The following is a 16,362-nucleotide window of genomic DNA, read 5'->3' as shown; positions in this document are numbered from 1 at the left end:
TCGGGCAAAATAGCCCAACTCTCCACCAGCGAATGTCCAATTCCTGCGCATGCGGATGACCTGTCAAGCTGAAACTTGACAGATTGCAAGTTTTGGTTTTCACACATGTGCATCGCATGTGGAAACCTGGAACTTGCGGGGCACTTACGTGCGCGGCGCTGTGCATACGCAGTCATAGGCCCCGTAAAATTAGGACCATTATTTTACACATGTACTTAATTTTGAACCCATACCCTTCTGAAGCGGATTATAAACTATAAAATGGTATGCAAGATGAAGCATATGGGTACCTGGTGTTCTGCAGTACTGAGGGGGGAAGGGGGGGGGCTATGTGGTAATGGCGTTTATCAATAGTGAGGGGGTGTGGTCACGGAGTTTATCATTACTAAATGGGTGTGGTTATGGGGTTTATCAATACTGATGGGGTGTGGTCATGGGGTTTATCAATACTGAGGGGGTGTGGTCACGGAGTTTATCAATACTGAGGGGGTGTGGTCATGGAGTTTATCAATATTGATGGAGTGTGGTCATGGGGTTTATCAATACTGAGGGGGTGTGGTCATGGGGTTTATCAATACTGAGGGTGTGGTCATGGGGTTTATCAATACTGATGGGGTGTGGTCATGGAGTTTATCAGTACTGATGGGGTGTGGTCATGGAGTTTATCAGTACTGATGGGGTGTGGTCATGGGGTTTATCAATACTGCGGGAGTGTGGTCATGGGGTTTATCAATACTGATGGGGTGTGGTCATGGGGTTTATCAATACTGCGGTGGTGTGGTCCTGGGGTTTATCAATACTGAGGGGGTGTGGTCATGGGGTTTATCAATACTGATGGGGTGTTGTCATGGGGTTTATCAATACTGATGGGGTGTGGTCATGGGGTTTATCAATACTGCGGTGGTGTGGTCCTGGGGTTTATCAATACTGAGGGGGTGTGGTCATGGGGTTTATCAATACTGATGGGGTGTGGTCATGGGGTTTATCAATACTGCGGTGGTGTGGTCCTGGGGTTTATCAATACTGAGGGGGTGTGGTCATGGGGTTTATCAATACTGATGGGGTGTTGTCATGGGGTTTATCAATACTGATGGGGTGTGGTCATGGGGTTTATCAATACTGATGGGGTGTGGTCATGGGGTTTATCACTACTGATGGTGTGTGGTCATGGGGTTTATCAATACTGACGGGGTGTGGTCATGGGGTTTATCAATACTGATGGGGTGTGGTCATGGGGTTTATCAATACTGAGGGGGTGTGGTCATGGGGTTTATCAATACTGAGGGAGTGTGGTCATGGAGTTTAGCTGTACTGAGCTTTGGTAGCACTGGGGGATGGTCCCGGGATTTAGCAGCACTGGGGTAGGGGCTCCTCAAGTTTTGCACCAGTGTGATGGAGGTGCTGGGGTTTGGTAGTATGGGGACATCCTGTGGTTTGGTGACTCTTTGAAGGGTAGCCTGGGGTGTAGCAGACCTGGTGGTGGAATGTGGTGTTTGACTTACAATGGATTCCTGGGTTCTGTCATCAGTGAGGGTGGAAAGAGCAAGGATTTGACAGCACTGTGGGGGTGGAGGATCCTGGGTTCAGGTTTCTAAGTTTCTAATAGGTCTCTGCAAGTAATGAATTAGTTGTTTTGTGATTGGACACTGCAAAACAACAACACGAACAGCTTGCATTTATATAGTGCCTTTATGATAGAAAAACAAGCTTCCTTGCAATGGATCATTCAAGAAGGTAGCAGCACTGACGTCGGGAACTGGATAATCTCCAGCTCTCTTCTAGCCTCTCATAAACATGTCTCCCAACTATCCAACAAAAAATTTACAAATGATGAGCCAGGCAGTATCAGAAGTGAAATTGGGAAATGCCAACCGAAATCCTGATGGGAATGATCTTCCAGATTTATAATTTGAATGAAGTCATAGCAGGCGAACTCTTCCAACACTGATGCCTAAAGGAGTGCTCTGGCTTCATACACAAGAAAAGACAAGATCGTCTCTATGCTATTAGTGAATCAAGGCCTTGAGTTTGTCTCCAAGTCTCTGTGGGAAATAAGAAGACAACAAAAGGCTGAGAGACAAACAAAACTGAGAAAGAAAGATGTACATAGACAAAAGGAGAGAAAATGCACAAAAGTTATTACAGATTAAGTTAATGGGCTCTGGACAGCATTTCATGATGTCAGTGGAATGGACTTTTTTCATGTCAAGTTGGGGGATTTCTAGACAACATGTCTGCTCCCAGGCTACTGTCTGACCCTTTGCAACATTTGGGTATTTTACAACACTTCAGTTGAGGACATATCCTGCTAATTGTTTGCAAGAGAGTAACAGAAATCAAGAGACAGAGAAAGAGAAACTGTGAGTGAAGCAGAGAGCGAATGAGAGATCGAGAAAAGCTGTGACAGGGAGGGGGACTTACAGAAAGAGGGAGAGTGATAAAGTAAGAGTTGGACACAGACACTGAAAGTGTATGAGAGTCATACAGAGAGAGAGAAAGAGAAAGAGAAAGACAGAAAAGGTGGAAAACAAAAGAAACAAAAGGGGCTGGATTTTCTCAGCCCCGAGGAGGTGGGTATGGAAGCGGGACTGCCAGGAAAGTTGCAGAATTTGGAGGTGGGTGGCAAACCCGCCCCCAAACCGCCTCCATGCCCTCTTGCCAGGAGGCAGGAAGCCGCCCTGCCCCGGGTCCCATCTCCTTGGAGGCGGGAAGGGATTAAAGCCTATTAACTGCCTGTTAACAGGTAGTTAACAGGCAGAAAATAGGGTTATCCCCATTTTTCGTGCTGAAGTGCGGGCTTCCCGACCTGGGGGAACCCCGCCGGGGTGTACGAGGTGATTAAGAGGTCTGCGGGGGTCGGAGGGGTCTGAAAGTGCGATGTAGAGGTGAGTGTTGGGTGCAAGTGTGGAGTGGTAAGTATATGAGGTGAGTGTAAAGTGTTAGAAAATGTTAACTTACCTTTGTTTCTACCTACAGCCTTCAGCCGCTGTGGAGCCGGAGTCCCCGACATCTCCATTGTAGAGATCATCTGATCGAACAGCCAGCTGATTTCTGCAAAGTAGAAAGGTTTGATGAGTCCTGAACACAAGGGCTCATCAAACTACACAGAATGCCAGTGTTTGACAGCTACATGATGACATTTCTTTTTTCAAAATTTCTTGACAGATGACACGTCATACGTTGGCGTGCTCTGTCACTGACTTCCCCCTAATTTGACTGCTGAACCCGCCAGGCGGGCTTAACAAGGTCAATCAGGGAAAATTCCCGCTGGTTGGCCAGAAGCTGATGGAGGGGGGACTGAAACCCGGCAAGCAGCAGTCCCGCCTCCAAAAGCTTCCCATTCAGAAAATCCAGCCCTATGAGAGGGAAAGAATTAGCGTGGAAAACAGGCACAGAGACAGGTATAAAAAGAGACACAAATTTACTTTACCTTCTTGGCTGTGAGCAATGCCATGGAAAGCCAACCAGTAAATATAAATATATATTGGGCAAATATTTTTTAAATATTGGGCCAGAAATTTGGATCGGAGGCTTCCCGCGGGTGCAAGCCCCCGACCTGCACTTACATAGCGCGCCTGCTGTTGTGCTGTGGGGCCGCGTGGGATTCCGATCCTGGGCCTCCTCCAGCTGCCACTGTGCTGTGCTTGCGTATCCCAGCGGCAAAGTTAGTTCGCAGCATCCCCTGGGATCACGTGGACCATGGGGAGCCAATCGGAGCAGGGGATCTCTATTCATAGATTTGACAGAAAATAATTTTTTTTAATCACATTTTTAAAATAACTATAAATTACATAAATTAACTATTTTAAACAAAAATTTAAACTTTTTAAAAAATTAATTAAAGTTTTAAACGGGACCAAAAATAAACTTACGTTTCTTTAAAGTATTTTAAAATGATAAACCTGTGGAAAAAATGTTTTAATTTTACTTAATTAACCTCTTACCTTGTTAAAAGCAGGCCTTGCGACTGCTTTTTTCATGCACAGCTACTAGGGACTTACCAGCACGGAAAACCTGTAAAAAAAATCGGAAGTTCCAGGCGTACGCGCTGCCTCTCTGGCGCACGCATTTGACCTGTGAATCCCTTCCTTCAAGGGAATGGAAGTTTCGGTTTCCAGCACATGCGCAGTGCATGCACGAAACCGGCACTTTCGTTGGCCCTACGCGTGACTACACAACGCGTACTCACCCGTGGGGACCCGAATTTCTGGCCCAATATTGTGGTTTCAATAGAGAGAAAGCTAAATACATGAATGTAATTCAAACATTTACCCAAATAAGTGCACACATTCCTGCGCTATTGGTAGTAAAATCATGAACTCATTTACAACTTCACTACAAACAGCGAACTGACAAAATCTCCCATATTCTGCTGCTTTTGAATTTAATTCATAGCCTTTTACGTGAAACTTTATCAAAAGCCTTTTGAAAGTTGGGATATGCGTCACTGGGGTTCTCACAGTCCACTTGGGGTGTCCAATCCTTGCAGGCCAGGCAGGATCTTCCCCTTCTGAATCCATGCATACTCCTGCTCATGAGGTTATTGTTGTACAGATGAAAATCGATTCCATTAGCATCCATGGAATGGACATAAAACAAATGAGTGTGTAGTTGCTTGTGCCTGCTTTGACATCCTTTTTGAATAAGGGCACCACAGTAGTCTAGTTCTAATCTACGGTTACCTCCCCAGTGTCCATTGATTCCCTCACAAATCTCCTCCCTAGGCTCGCTCAGCACTCTGGGATAAATGCCGTCTATCCTTGGAGATATATTAATTTTGCATCCATTTAGCTTGTCTAGAACTGCCATCTCATATACAGTGAAGTCATTATGTTTGAGATATTTTTGTTTGCTCATGTCTTCCCTTGCGAATATTCAGAGGAAGTATTCATTCAGAATATATACCATTTTGCTCTCCTCCTCAGTTTCAAGGCCAATTGCGTCTTTTATGGTTTTCACCTTTCCTCTGACTGCCTCTTTCTCTTGTACTGAAAGAATATTTTACTTTAATGCTTCGGCTCGACTGCAGGGGTGGACTGGCCATATGGGGAATTTCCTGTGCGGCTGCATGGATGGCTCTGTGGTGCTCTATTATCCCTCTTCCTTTAGTAAGAATCCTGAGGAACCCCGTACCCTTTTGGGGGAGTCAATCCGACTGCTCAGCTGCTATTGTAGGCAGGTGAACCCACACCTTCCATCTAATAATTCCAGAATCTGACTTGAACTCCTTCCGGGTGAAGTAAAATGGTCAAGGCTCACAAACTCAGTACAACTCAGTATGCTTTTAACTATTGTTTTTTATTCGTTTATGGGATGTGGGCATCGCTGCCAAGGTCAGAATTTATTGCCCATCTCTAATTGCCCTCGAGAAGGTGGTGCTGGTGAGCCGCCTTCTTGAACCGCTGCAGTCCATGTGGTGAAGGTACTCCCACAGTGTTGTTAGGCAGGGAGTTCCAGGATTTTGACCCAGCGACGATGAAGGAATGGCGATATACTTCTAAGTCAGGATGGTGTGTGACTTGGAGGGGAACTTGGAGGTGGTAGTGTTCCCATGTGCCTGCTGCCCTTGTTCTTCTAGGTGGAAGAGGTTGTTGGTTTAGGAGGTGCTGCCAAAGAAGCCTTGGCAAGTTGCTGCAGTGCATCTTGTAAATGGTGCACACTGCAGCCATTGTACGCCAGTGGTGGAGGGAGTTTAAGTTGATGGATGAGGTGCCAATCAAGCGGGCTGCTTTGTCCTGGATGGTGTCGAGCTTCTTGAGTGTTGTTGGAGCTGCATTCATCCAGGCAAGTGGAGAGTATTCCATCACACTCCTTACTTGTGCCTTGTAGATGGTGGAAAGGCTTTGGGGAGTCAGGAGGTGAGACACTCGCCGCAGAATACCGAGCCTTTGACCTGCTCTTGTTGCCACAGTATTTATGTGGCTGGTCCAGTTAAGTTTCTGGTCAGTGGTGACCCCCCAGGATGTTGATGGTGGGGGATTCGGCGATAGTAATGCCATTGAATGTCAAGGGGAGGTGGTTAGAATCTCGCTTGTTGGAGATAGTCATTGCCTGGCACTTCTGTGGCGCGAATGTTACCTGCCACTTATCAGCCCAAGCCTAAACGTCATCTATTATTGTACTATGAATAACATACAAACGTCAATGCACTGTTTCCTTATAACTCCAAACAATACTAACATACACCGTTCCCTTTAACTCTTTAATTTCAAATGTCACTCACTCCGGTGATCATGTGGAGGAGTATGTTTCCATCTGTGCAGGGGATCAAATCCGTCCGCAGTTTCCTTGCAAGTTGCTACCCTCTGTTTCTAAATACACCCTTTTATAATACAAAAGATCAAAACCCGTGACAATAGATTGACGCAAACCCTTCCCCTTTTGATTGTACCATCTTAATCTCATCTTTCTGCCATTCTGTTCGATTTCAAACCATACAATACAAAAAGAAATGTCTTCATTCTTATTGATGTTCGACCATTATCACACAAATAAATGTCTTGATTAGACACTTCCTTGCTTATCATCAGTTTGAAAAGTTAGTGAATGCGTTTCAATCCAACGACAATCTGAGTATTAACATTTCCAAAAGATGAGGGAACCATTCCAGACTCGGTGGAACCAATTGTAAGTCTGGTTAACAGCTGGACCAAGGCGTTTCACTGGACAGGATAGCCAGTTGAATTTACACAAACACATGCCATTGTGTCGTTAGATTTTTCCAGCCACTTCCTTGGTTAGCATATTCATGAAGTAAAAGGAGTCGTGTCTGTGGTTCTTATCCTGTTTAATCCAGAGTGTGTATTACAAATTCCTTTTAAAAGTCTGCACCTTCCCGTGCAAGGGCAGGAGATGCAACATATGCCCTTATACCTCCCTCCTTCCCACTGTCCAGGGCCCCAAACACCCCTTCCAGGTGAAACAGCAATTTACTTGTACTTCTTGCAATTTAATATACAGGTAGACTACCCTTTATCCGGACTTCCGAAAACCGAAACCCTCTAAAAACCGAAGGTTTTTTCGTTCAGCGTAAGTCGTGCGTACGACTTACACTGAACGAAAAAACCTTCGGTTTTTAGAGGGTTCCGGTTGCGGAAGTTCGGATAAAGGGTAAGTCGTGCGCACGACCCCCCGCCGACCCCCCCGCGGACCCCACCGGCTCCGACAACCGCCGACCCCGCCAGCCCCGACAACCGCCGACCCCGCCAGCCCTGACAACCGCCGACCCCACCAGCCCCGACAACCGCCGACCCCGCCAGCCCCGACAACCGCCGACCCCGCCAGCCCCGACAACCGCCGACCCCGCCAGCCCCGACAACCGCCGACCCCCCCGTGGACCCCGCCAGCCCCGACAACCGCCAACCCCCCCGCGTACCCCGCCGGCCCCGACCCCCGCCGACCCCGACTGACTTACGCTGAGCGTCAGCGTAAGTCGTGCGCACGACCCCCCGCGGACCCCCGCCGACCCACCTTCCGAAATCCGAAATTCTCCTTTATCCGAAACTCGGCTGGTCCCGAGGTTTTCGGATAAAAGATAGTCTACCTGTACTGTATTCGCTGCTCACGATGCGGTCTCCTCTACATTGGGGAGACCAAACGCAGATTGGGTGACCGCTTTGCGGAACACCTCCGTTCAGTCCGTAAGGGGGACCCCGAGCTTCTGGTCGCCTGTCACTTTAATTCACCGCTCCACTCCCACTCAGACCTCACCGTCCTCAGCCTCTTGCATTGTTCCACGGAAGCTTAGCATAAACTCGAGGAACAGCACCTCATCTTTCGATTAGGCACTTTACAGCCGTCTGGACTCAACATAGAGTTCAACAATTTCAGATCATAAATGGCCCCTATCATATATATATTTTTTATCCACACTTTTTGTTTGTGCCTTCTGTTCTTCTCTCCCACCTGACAGCTGTCTTTCATTCTGCCAGCGCAATTTACACTTCATCGAGAGCCATCCTTTGTTTCTTAACCTGTCCCATGACCATCTCCTTTTGCCTTGAATATCTCTTAATGTTTCTTAATCTCTTCCGCCTTCTACTCTATCACAGACCTTCCCTTTTGTTCTTTCACCCCCTCCCCCATTTCCCAGCCCCTACCCTTGCTTAAAAATCTGTTCCATTTCCTGCTTTTTTCCAGTTCTGACTAAAGGTCGTGGACCTGAAACGTTAACTCTGTTTCTCTCTTTACAGATGCTGCCTGACCTGCTGAGTATCTCCAGCATTTTCTGTTTTTATTTCCTTTTAAAAGTCTGGTTGGTTCCTCGTGTTATGCTGGGATATGAAGTTTGGTCAGTTTCTTATGATTGGTCAATTTCACAAAACTGCCTTTACAGTACAGCCATTTGACCCTTTAATGTTGGTACCATTTAAGTTGAATGCATTTTTGCTGCAGGAACTGGCTACACTATGGCCTTTTTTCTTTGCCCTTTCGATCACTCTTTCAACAGCCACCATTTCTGTTTTTTTATTGCTAATGTTTCTGCCATTCATATATACACATCTTATAGAGTTGCCTCCTCTCATGTTCCCCGATGTTTGCTTATTCCTAATCTCCAGTTCACGTGCACCTCTTTGAGTCTATACTCACCTGTTAACTACCTTCTACCCTATGATCTGTCTTGTCTGAAGAAATCATGTTTCCTCCCTGCTCTCCCCCCTCCTGTCTAGTTTAAATGATTTTCTATTGCTGCCTCAATGTTCCTCACAAGTCACTGGCTGCAAAATTCAGCTCCGTAGCGCCCGTATTTTGGTCACTACGGGCGCCGTTTTAGTTCCAAAATTGTGTCTGCGGTGCGCCCGCACACTTCTGGTGCAGGCCTCACCAGACACCATCTTGGGTGGGGCAGGAGCGCGGGCGCAGGGAGCGTGCACTCGAAGTATGCTGTGTAGGCAGATCGTGATGTCAATCAGCGTGTAACACTGATTTGATGTCAGCGCTGCCATTGTGGAGCTCAACGTTCCAGCTAATGCCCTCTCTTAACCTCGCACAGCTGAACACGCATTCAGCAGCAGGAAGGACCCCCCCCCCAACCAGTGCAATTTAAAGGGATCATCAACTACTTACAGGTTAATTGCTGGTTGATTTCTAATGGCTGCTTCTGAGTTTATAGAAGTGTTTGGTGGTTTGTACAATTATTTCAAGTTTCTAAAGTCTACAGGGAGTGGTATGGCAGGTGCTGACGGGCTTTGTCCTGACTTCAAGGATCCTGCATAGGCCACTTGCTCCAAGCCATGGGTGCAGTAGTAGGCATTCCACTTGGCCTACAGCATGACAGGGAGAGTGAGCAGAGGCGACACAGAGCAGGACAAGCTGTGGGAAGATGGGGGAGGAGGAGTGGGGAGAAGGGCTCTCAGCAGGAGGCCATATCAGCCCAGTGAGTTCAGGGAGCAATTCTCCTATCTGATCCTCAGTGGGGAACAGTGTGTCAGATGTCTGCACTTCACCAATATTGTCCTCACTGAAACCTGGCACCTGTAGCAGCCACAACTGCAACATCAGAGCAGGGTGAGGACCGCTTTGTAAGTGACTGTGAAGGTGACAGTGGACATTAACTTTAATGCTCCTTCCAAGCTGGAGCAGGAAATATTTGCAACATCTTCCAGATTGTGGTGCCCTGTTGCATAAGGGAGGTAACTGAGGCTCTGTATTACAAGAGAGCTGAATACATTTACTTCTCTTTAGCCAGTGAGCAGCAGGCGGAGTGAGGATTGCAGGCTTCCCTGTGGTGCAGGGTGCCATTGAATGCACGCACGCCAGTTTGTGGGTGCAGCATGTCAACTTTGAGATGTACCACAACCGAAAGGAATCCCACTCCCTCAACGTCCAACTGGTGTGCGACCATACTCATTCTGCGGCAGTTCGCTGTTCCATCTGCATTTGAGCCACCCCAACAAACCAGAGGGTGGCTATTGGGCAACAAGGGCTATCGGCTGATGACGTGCTTACGACTCCAGTGCACAACCCACGCATATGTGGGCAGCATTCATACAACAAAAGCCATGCTGCCAGAAGAAATATCATCGAGCAGACCATTGGCATGCTGAAGCAAAGCTTCCACTGGGGCGGCGCCTCAGCAATCCTAGTAACCTGTCGGAGGACGGATAGCTGGACTGCTGTGACAGCCTGCAAGCAATGTTCGCGCTAAGCTGTGTGGCCATCTGCAAGGTCCCGCGCAAGCTGATCACTGGCTTTTACATTGTAGATACCACACAAGCACAAACATTTGAATGAGCTGCGCATTGGGGGAGGCAGACCACACAGGAGGCAGTGCAGTTTACAGGGGACATTACCTGCAAGCCCCTTTGAACCCTGGTAAGCACAGCCATGATGGCAACAGTCTGAGCTTGCGTGACTGTAAGCTGACCTTGCATGACAGAAGTCTGAGCTTCCACTGCAGCACTAAGATTCTGCTTGTGCTGCAATGGAAGTTGAGACATCGGCTATCAGACGCTGCATCCTGGTTGGGCCCACAAGTGTGCTAATGGAGTTGCCCATTACTTCCATGCTGGAAAGGATGGGCTCCAAGCTCTGCGCAAAGCCCCATGCAAAGTTGGTGCTGGACTCCTCCGTGCTCCTTAACATTGCATGCTGGCTTTTCGGCGGGCCTGCCAATTCATCAAGCATTTCACTGTGCATACCCATCAGCGTTCTTCTGTTGCCTGTCCCATCGAAGTGCTCATCTGAGTCCTCTGCAGCTAAACTCATGTGTGACCTCACCCTCCAGGGAGCTGGCACCTGCGCTACCCTGCCTGCTGCCCTGGCTGCAGGCCACTCGTGCCCGGTGTCTCACCACGTGCAGATCCCACCTCTAACCTAGCCTCTAAAGTATGCGGAGTGTCACTACCTGAAGTGGTGGCTGTGACTGTGAAATCAAGTGACAGTCTTCACCATCACTGCCTTCTTCCTCTTCCACCTGTTGTTCCTCCACCACTGCCTGGCCAGGTTGCAGTTCTTGGGTATCTGAAAGGAGAAAGGCACAAGGGTAGGGTTGCAGTGCGGGGATGGGGGAAAGTAAGAAGTGCATGCTTACACCATCTGCAACTTTTAAATCAAAACAGATTGTGGGATGAGGGGGATATGGGATGTGAGAAGGAGGATAAAGTATGAGGATACCATCATTTTCAATTGATTCAGCCCCACCCCTGGCCAGGGGCTCAGTGATGGCCGCTCCAATGATGGCGACCGCCGGCTCCTCCATTGGGGTATGTTCACGCAGGCGGGCCTGTTCCCCGCTGGCTAGCTCCAGCTGCCTCTGGTTATGCACCAGCATGTCTTGCAAGAGAGAGGGAAGTGTTTCAGTGAGTGTGGTGCAATGTGTTTGGGTGATGTGGCTGTCATGGTGGAATAGCTGTCAGTGTGTGCAAGACATGAGATGTGGGTGTGAGGCTTGCAACAGTGATAAGTGTGTGAGGGTAAGGTGAAGCTATGAATGTTAGATATGAGTCCTGTTGATAGAAATTGTTGGATGGTGAGTGATGGGGGTATGGTGAATTGAGCACTGTGTGAGTTTAGTGGTGCAATTGGTGGGATATGGCATTTGAAGATGAATTCACTTACCTTGACTACTTGTGTGATGCCATTGAACTTATAGCAGCTCTGTATCTAGGTCCTCGGGGCTTGACTTCTGGCATTGACCACCATGGCTACTTGCTCCCACTGTCTTCACAGAGTTTGTCTACAGGGCCTCCTGGCCACCTGTGGATAGAGGACCTTTCTCCTCCTGTCCACCTCCTCCACCAAGGCCTCCAGTGCAGTGTCTAAAAACCTTGGAGCACACTCTCACAGAGAAACTCCAGTATGATTTGGAAAGGTTCGGTGATTGGGCAGATGCATGGCAGATGCAGTGTAATGTGGATAAATGCGAGTTTATTCTCTTTGGTGGCAAAAACAGGAAGGCAGATTATTATCTGAACAGCAATAGATTGGGAAAAGGAGAAGTGCAATGAGACCTGGGTGTCCTTGTGCACCAGTTGCTGAAGGTAAGCATGCAGGTGCAGCAGGCAGTTAAGAAGGCAAATGGTATGTTGGACTTCATAGCGAGAGGATTCGAGTACAGGAGCAAGGATGTCTTGCTACAGTTCTACAGGGCCTTGGTGAGACCACACCCTTAAGTATATCATTTAATTGTAGTGTAATTGGTGGGATTGATTTGATTTAATTTAATTTGAATTAATTAAAGGGTAAGTCATGGCAGGAGAGCATGGCTCTGTGGTATGCTCCTCCTGCGCTATGTGGGAAATCAGGGACACTTCCTGTGTCCCTGACGACCGTGTGTGCGTGAAGTGTATCCAGCTGCAGCTACTGACAGACCACATTGCGGCGCTGGAGCTGCGAGTGGATACATACTGGAGCATTCGCGATGCTGAGGACGCCGTGGATAACACGTTTAGGGAGTTGGTCACACCGCAGGTAAAGGCTGAACAGGCAGGAAGAGAATGGGTGACCACCAGGCAGAGTAGTATGCGCAGGCTGGTAGTGCAGGAGTCCCCTGTGACCATCCCCCTCTCAAACAGATATATCACTTTGGATATTGTTGGGGAGGATAGCTTATCAGAGGAAGGCAGCAGCAGCCAACTTTCTGGCATCTTGGGTGGTTCTGCTGCACAGGACGGGAGGAAAAAGAGTGGGAGAGCTATAGTAATAGGGGATTCTATTGTAAGGGGAATAGATAGGCATTTCTGCGGCTGCAAACGTGACTCCAGGATGGTATGTTGCCTCCCTGGTGCAAGGTTCAAGGATGTCTCAGAACGGCTGCAGAACATTTTGGAAGGGGAGGGTGAACAGCCAGTTGTCGTGGTGCATATAGGTATCAACGATATAGGTAAAAAACGGGATGAGGTCCTAAAAGCTGAATATAGGGAGTTAGGAGGTAAATTAAAAAATAGGACCTCAAAGGTAGTAATCTCAGGATTGCTACTAGTGCCACGTGCTAGTCAGAGTAGAAATAGAAGGATATTTCAGATGAATACGTGGCTAGGGGAATGGTGCAAGGGGGAGGGATTCAAACTCCTGGGACATTGGAACCGGTTCTGGGGGAGGTGGGACCAGTACAAACTGGACAGTTTGCACCTGGGCAAGACTGGGACCAATGTCCCAGGGGGAGTGTTTGCTAGTGCTCTGGGGGAGGGTTTAAACTAAAATAGCAGGGGGTTGGGAACCTGAGCAGGGAGACAGAGGAAAGGGAAACAAGGGTAGAAGCAAAAGGCAGGAAGGAGAAAAACAAAGGTGACAGTCAGAGAAATCAAGGGCTTAAATCAAACATGGCCACAGTAAATAATAATTCTAAAAGGTGTAAGAGTGTTAAAAAAACAAGCCTGAAGGCCTTGTGTCTTAATGAGAGGAGCATTCGTAATAAGGTGGATGAATTAGCTGCGCAAATAGAGGTAAATGGATATGATATGATTGGGATTACGGAAACATGCCTCCAGAATGACCAAGGCTGGGAACTCAACATCCAGGGGTATTCAATATTCAGGAAAGATAGGCAAAAAGGAAAAGGAGGTGGGGTAGCATTGCTGGTTAAAGAGGGAATTAACGCAATTGAAAGGAAGGATATTAACTCTGATGATGAGGAATCTGTATGGGTAGAACTGAGAAATACCAAGGGGCAGAAAACGTTAGTGGGAGTGGTATACAGACCTCCAAACAGTAATGCGGAGGTTGGGGATGGCATTAAAAGGGAAATTAGAGACCCATGCAATAAGCGCACAGCAGTTATCATGGGTGACTTTAATCTACTTATAGATTGGGCTAGCCAAATTAGTAACAATACTGTGGAGGAGGAATTCCTGGAGTGTATACGAGATGGTTACCTGGACCAATATGTCGAGGAACCAACTAGAGATCAGGCCATCTCAGACTGGGTATTATGTAACTGACTACATGGTCCCGTTCACGACTCCTCAGCTCTAAATGATGGTGGAGGGGCTGAAAAAACTTAGCATCAAAGGGGACCCCACAGTCCATTTCATTAAGGTAGAACAGATAGGGGGCTTAAACGAGTGTAACGTTGTGGAAATGCATACGTTTCTTTTATTCTCCCTAGAAGGGACACTATACCAAAGCCTTTCCACTCCCTCTAGGGCGGGATGAGGCACTATAGTGGGGCTCAAGGAGGAAAGTCTATGAGCCATGGACCATACACAGGGTAGTCCATTTTCTCTAGTTTAGAATACCCTGCAGATGCCCGGAGAAGCGCCGACTGCGTTTGCCGACAGGCTCTGGCCCGTCTACGGTAAGGCCACGGTAGGCACACCGGACTGAGCGCAACTGCTAGGGGAGGTCCGTAATCACTGGCTAAGGACCCTGGTTGCGAAAAGCCTCCCAGGTATTCGAGATAAGGCCGACGCCTGGTTCGATGCTGAGGATCTCGCTAACACCGAGGCCGGGGTGCTTAGAAAGCTTACCATGGCTTTCAAGTCCCTGGGTTGGGAGAAGACGAAGCAACGGGGTCGGGTCAGTGAGATGAAGGCCGGTAAGGGGGAAAGGAAGGAATGGCATCTGGAAGGGCCCCACACTAGCAAGTCAAAAGCTTGTTTTCAGTGTGGACAGATGGGGCATTGGAGGCGGGAGTGTCCAACCCAGAAAGGGGTACCCGGCCGAGGAGGGCCTCCCGAATAGAAGTCCCCAAACACCGACACGAGGGAGACCAGCCAGCAGTCAGGATACGAGGTCCTTGTGGCTGCCCTCCGTACGGTGATGGGCAAGGAACCGGTAGACTTGATGCTGCAGTCAGCGAGGTCATACCGAGCGCTCCAGTGAGTCCCCCGTCACCCTGACTAGAGCGCGCTCAGCCTGAGTAACTGTGCCCACTCATCTACGATGAGTGGGGTAGGCCCTGTGTGCGGATGTGGCTGGAAACGATCAAGGGGAAATACCTGGTGGACACTGGAGCCTCGAGCACGGTGATCCATTCTAAGGACCTGGCCAATTCACCCTGGTCCAGTAAAGTCTCCTTCAGTTTGATGAGCAGGCAGAGCAAGGCCTACTCCCCTTACCATTAAGCTAGGTTCCCTCACCACTAAATGGGAGTGCGTTCTCATGAAATGGGATCAGTCCGGGTGGGGAGTCTTTGGGTCCAACTTCATGTTGGCCCACAGGATCATTGTAGATTTTAGGAACCATTGCTTGTGGGGAGTGATGGGTTCCAATAAGGTGGATGAGGTAGTGGTAATACCCAGAGACAAGGGGGAATGAGGGAGCGTCTGCAGCATGAAGCCCCGGGGTAGTTACGACCTAGAGGTTTTAGTCAGTAACAGTCAGCTCCAGTACCAGGCAGAGGTGCAAAGCAATTTAGATACTTTCGCCACCCACAAGCACGACTGCGGATGGGTGACTGGGGTAGAGGTTAGAGTAGACGGGGATCCCATGTCTAGGCCCCAAAAACAGTATAGTTTTCCCAGGGAAGCGGAGGCAGACTTGGAGACGGCACTGGGTTCCCTGGTAAAGCAGGGTGTGTTGAGGCCGATTGCCACCCATGTGAACTCTCCCCTTTGGCCGGTCAAAAAACCTGATGGGTCATGGAGAGCCACAGTGGACTATCGGGTCTTCAACAATAATATCCCAGCCTGCCCGCCCATAGGCGCGGCTGTAGCGGACCTAATTCGAAATATTCCAGCCATCGCGACCACGTTTTCGGTGCTGGATGTTTCAAATGGGTTCTGGTCGATTCCCCTTCGATGGGAAGTTCGCCTTTACATTTAAGGGCCAACAGTATACTTGACGTGTCTTCCCCAGGGGTTTCATAACAGCCCCTCCATCTTCCACCAGAGCATAGCTAATGCTCTGAAGAATTTTAGCCAGCCCCAGCAGATCGTTCGGTATGTGGACAACATTCTCCTCTTTAGTGATAAGGAGGAGCACGGGCCACTGCTGAGCGAGCTACTGAAGTTACTCAGGGATGCGGCTTTCAAAGTCAACCCAAAGAAGGCTCAGGTCGGTCAGAAGGAAGTAAAATTTCTCGGGCTGGCCGTCCGAGCAGGTGAAAGGGCGATCGATGATTCCCGACGAAAGGCAGTACAGGAACTCCCAGCCCCCAAGACGGTGTCAGGGGTGAGGTCTTTTCTGGGGTTCACAGGGTACTGCCGGGATTTCATCGAGGGATATGCAGCCACAGCAGGCCCTTTACTTCGGCTACTCTGCAAGGGTGTCGAATGGAAGTGGGATTCCAACTGCCAGGCCGCATTCACCCAGCTAAAAAGGGACCTCCAAACAGCACCTGTGTTGGGTGTGATTAACCAGGGGGAAGAGTTCTCTCTAGAGGTAGCAGCCAGCAGAGACAGTTTGAGCTCGGTATTGCTCCAGGAGCGACACGGCAAGCTGAGACCCATGGTGTACTCCTCCAGGGTGCTCACAGATGTG

This window comes from Somniosus microcephalus, chromosome 1 (assembly GCF_052327205.1).
Source record: "Somniosus microcephalus isolate GS21.2 chromosome 1, FLI_Smic_1.0, whole genome shotgun sequence".
Taxonomy (NCBI): domain Eukaryota; kingdom Metazoa; phylum Chordata; class Chondrichthyes; order Squaliformes; family Somniosidae; genus Somniosus; species Somniosus microcephalus.
Note: the sequence above shows the minus strand (reverse complement) of the source record.